Below are 4,823 nucleotides of genomic sequence, written 5' to 3' on the forward strand. Positions count from 1 at the left end.
TTCCACGCAGCTGCGGGTCCCGTTGGCTGAGAGCGGCGTCAGTCTCCCGGAGGAGGCGGCTGGATGAGGTTGGTGGCGGAAACGAGCGAGCTCGTCTCCTAGGCTGAATCCAGGGGCGGGGCCAGGGGCAGGGTCTGAAATGGGAAAGGCAATCGCGGCGTCGAGGCTACACTTTCTTTTTCATATTCCTTTTCTCTCCTCCCCTTCTTTCTCTCTTGCCTCTCCTTAAGAGGCTGCAGTCCTAAAGCCACTTACCTGGGCGTGAGCCCTACTGAATACAGTGGGACTTACTTCTGAGTAGACATGTAGTGGATTGCGCTTTAAATGTTTGCTTGTTTTTCGTCTGTTTGTTTTGATCATTTTCCCTCTTTCGTTCCCCTTGACTAAGGCTGCAATCCAAGACATGCCTACTCGGAAGTAAGCTCTGTTGGGTTCAGTGGGACTTACTCCCAGGTAAGGCTGCAATCCCAGACACTTAACGCCCAACGGAGCTTACTTCTGAGTAGACATGTCTAGGATTGCAGCCTACTTTTTGTCTTTCTTTCGCATTAACTAACTTTCTCTTCCTCATTCATTTTCCGTTTTCCTTTCCATCTTTTTTTAACTCTTCCTTTTATCATCTGATACTTAGTTTTCCCATAAGTATTAAACTGAAGTACTTTTAAGACGAATCAATGGAAAGTGGACGGTGTTTGCGTGCGCGCTTGACCTACATAGTACTGGATATATACCCGGGCGGAGAGGAGACCTCCCCCACGCGCACACACCGTGCGCTGCTTATCTCCTCCCGTTATCTGCGCATCCCCGCTCCACCCTCCCCGCCACTCCTGTAAAGACCTGCTTGCTCTGTGTATGTTTCTGTTTAAAAACAATAAACTCCGGCGTGTGTTTCAGGAAAAGGGAGAGGAGTAGTCGCTTTTGTGACTCTGGATCGCGCCTAGAAGAAGATGAAGGGGGGGGACACAAAACCGTGACGATCCGCAAAGCGCTTAACTTCAAACAGCCTTTGCCCCTACGCCTCGCGTTTGCCAGGAACCTCCTCCGGAAATGAGTCGGGATGGTGGTGGGTCGCGTAACAGCATTCCTGCGATTCGAATTAACGGATAACTTTGCAGGACTTTTTTTTTTTAGGCGCGGGGAGGGGACCTCGCAAAATGAATTTCCTCCTTATCTGTAGTGGGTCATAACATGCAGAGCTCGCACAGATGCAAGCGGGCACTGTTTGTACGCGGAAAAGTGATTCTGCGGTTAAAAATATCCGTACCGTTCTGGGCTTCCTTTTGCAAACTCCACTTCTAGCCTTGCGAATCCGCTTTGGTCTAAACTGCCTCCCGAGTTACGCATTGGTGTACGTATCGGGCTACGACAGACGGCCGAGCCTTGGATTTCCCTCTCCCACGCGTATCCGCAATCCTTCTCTACCTCTCTCTCGGTTCATTCCCACTCTTACAACCCCAAAGCATGGGGAGACTGGCCACACCGAGGACCTCCTCCTCTCAACAACCACAACCGCCAAAGCCCCGGTTCCCACACAGAACCAGACAAAGCTCCAAAGAGTCGAGTCCCAAAAGTTGGGGACAGCGCTCGCGGCATGAGGACGCCAGGAGGGCGAAAGGTTTCTCATCGGGAGAGCCTCTCGCCTTTCCTTCCCCCCTCATCCCCGCACACAATGCCCGTTTTTTCCTCTCTTGTTTAAAGCCGGGAGAAAAAAAGTGTAGATTTGATCCGGTCTAAACTTGCGCCCTAGCCACAAGTTGTACTTGAGATCCTGATCTGAAAACCTTCGGAACGGCTCGCTCCTCTTTCCCAGGCTTAATTCTTCACCCATCCAACAACTCCGCCTTACTACCTTCCTCCTCCTCCTCCCACCCTCTCCTCTGGCTTATTTACCCTGTGATTGAAACGACTCTTTTCCCCTTGGTATCAATATTAACAAACTCTCTGTAAAAGCAGACGCTTGATCAGATACAACTCATTACAATTTTAAATGAGCCGGTAAAGAGAGAGATTGCCCTCCTCCGCTGTGAAATCCTGGCCCATTCCCTCCAGCCTAACCCTCATCGCTTCGTTTTAGATTAAAAACTCAATTCTACAGCGTTTGCAAAGTGGGTGGAGACGAAGCGCACTGCAAAACCTTCCAGATAAGGCATGCTGGTCATTGGATAAGAGTTGGATGGTGCCCCCCCGTCTCTCTTTCACCGTAGGATCTCTCTTGATTGTGTGTGCTTCTCTTCCCCCCCCCCCGCAGTTTTTTTGGTACAGTAAGAGTTTGATCAAAAGACAAACGGAGCCATCCGTTTGGGAAGATGTTGAAAAATGAAGATAATAACGCGGGTTTCGGATGTCATTATTTTGCACTGAATATTTAAAGACATCCTTCGGCAGAGATGAATATACTTAGGGTCGGGCATCAGCTACCTTCCCTGTCCTCCCGTGCGTCTCTCTGTCTTGTCAATTTCAACCGACGGGGAAACTTACACACTAATGTTCTCTGTATGATCCCAGACATAACACTCTCGAAGCAGACAGTACCTATTTACACACCACCAGGTTGGTAAGCTTTCACAATTCGGAAATAGCTTTGGTCAAGCCCTTAAGCCCTTTCCAAGTCCTTGTAGTCTACTGGCACGCTGAAAATTAATTCGTATTTACATGCTCATTAGGTTTTTGTTTGTTAATTAGCTCACTTTTCCTTCCTTGCTGCTTCCCTCCTCCTCGAAAGTTCTTTCCCAAAGGGTATTTATTTTTGACATGGCACGAATTTTTCCCGAGATCTGGTATTACAGGTGTGTGTGTGTGTGTGTGTGTGTGTGAATACACGTGCGTGTATGTGTGTATATAACAGGCTTCGAAGACGCTTAAAATCCAGCCAGGGCTTACAGACCATTTCAAATAAAATAATTTTAAAAATCTAAACACACAAACTCTCATTTAAAATAACAAGGGGGCAGAAAACAGTGGAAAATAAGCAACTGGAGAAAGTTGGCGATTTTTTGGTTGTTTGTTTCCTTTCCCAGTAGAAAGAAAGAGGGAGGAAACTGCGTGGCTCTTAATTTAAGGCTGAAAATCCTGTGCGTACATAACTTGGGAGAAAGCCCTATGGAATTCCGCGCGATTTACTTCTGAGTAAACGCGCTTAGGACGCTGATCTATTATTTGTGTTCCTTTCACTTTCCCTAGGGTGCGTAGAGGGAGGAGGGGCGAAGGGTTGTGTGTGCTGTTTTCAAGAGCAAAGAAGAATCACTCTTTATTGTCTTCTGCTAGCAATCATTCAATTAAACGTCACTGCTTGGAACTGAAGTTTGAAGTGTTTACACACGTAAAGGCCGCGATCTGTCCCCCCCCATGACAAAATGCAAGATATTTTTTCCCCGGTGTAGATTCATCCCTCGCCCTTAAGATTTTTTTCCCCTTAAGTGTCTGTGTGTGAGAGGGAGGGAACACTTTTCAATGCAAATCAAACCTGGGTGAGGAGACAGCCATCGATCGCGCAGAGGGCGTATTGGAAGGAGGCAGTAAACACAGGGTGGTGATGGTGGTGGTGGTGGTGGTGGTAAAATTTGCAGTTCATTCGGGTGAGAGACGCGAGGCAACGCACCTTTGCTCTGGATTATTGTTATTAAGATTCAGGATCAGACATAACAACCTTTACCGCTCAGGGGTTAAAAAGCCACAGAGCCCGCGCGGAGTTTAATAATGAAGGCATCGCTACTCAGACAGAGAAAAGCCAATTGATTTTTCGAAGGCTATTTCCTCCCCCTTTCTTTTCCCCCCACCGAAGTCTTGCAAATTCGGCCGCGGTGGCTATCCTTGGGATAAAAGACACTCCTCTGTAAGTTTCAAAACACTCCTCCTGCTCCTTTTGGGGAAGGCCGGCTGAGTTAAAAATATTTAAAAAGTTGTTGTTGCTTTATTATTATTATTATTATTATTATTATTATTATTATTATTATTACAAATGAAAATGTCCCCTTTTCTTAAAAAAACCCACCACTGTACATTATTTTTTACATTTAAACATTTATACAGCCGCCTCTCCCATAAAACAGTCGAGCACAAATTTCCCAAATCATCAGGTTAGCTCGCGATGACGCTAGAACGGAAAGAGTTAACAGAAGGACCCTGCACATTTATTTATATAAGTCACTCTGTTGATGCATCTAGAAAACACCGGAGGAATTGTCAGGCATAATTTCTCGTTGCGTCATTTTTTGCATTTCAGAGCTCCATATATTAGGGTTTATAGTTTTGCTCGGTTGTGTTAGCGCTTGAAAAAAATACATGTAATGAGTTCTGGCCCGAAAGAGAAATCCTCCCTCCCCCCCCCAAAAAAAATGTGCAAAATCTTCATATAACAATCTCCCAGCTTTTTCTTAAAACAAAACTCTGGGGGGGGGTTGGGGGGGATGCAAGACAAAATTATTGTTTTGCGGTACTGAATGTAACCTCCCAAACCCTTACCCGAACAGACCTATTTTAGTCTCCATATCTTGGCTTGATAAGAGACTCCTGAGATAGACAGATGAAGAAATAATAATTTTAAAAGCGCTAGTGCTTTCAAAGATATACATCAAACTTCTAAGAGAGACGCTTGAGTTTGTTCCGTCACTATCCAGGGACAGCAACGAAGGTGGTTCTTGAAATGGTTGCTTCCCTATCAATAGCCTGTGATCAAACGATTCATCCTCCCCCCCAGTTTGAAAAGGGGGAGGGAAAATTAGTCCACCTTATTTTAAGCGGGCTGCACACCCAACCCGCACCCCTCCCGCTTTTCTTTTTTCTTTTTTCCTTTTTGATTTATTTTCTAATGATCATTCTGCAGA

The sequence above is a fragment of the Rhineura floridana genome, chromosome 13 (genome assembly GCF_030035675.1).
Source record: "Rhineura floridana isolate rRhiFlo1 chromosome 13, rRhiFlo1.hap2, whole genome shotgun sequence".
NCBI lineage: Eukaryota > Metazoa > Chordata > Lepidosauria > Squamata > Rhineuridae > Rhineura > Rhineura floridana.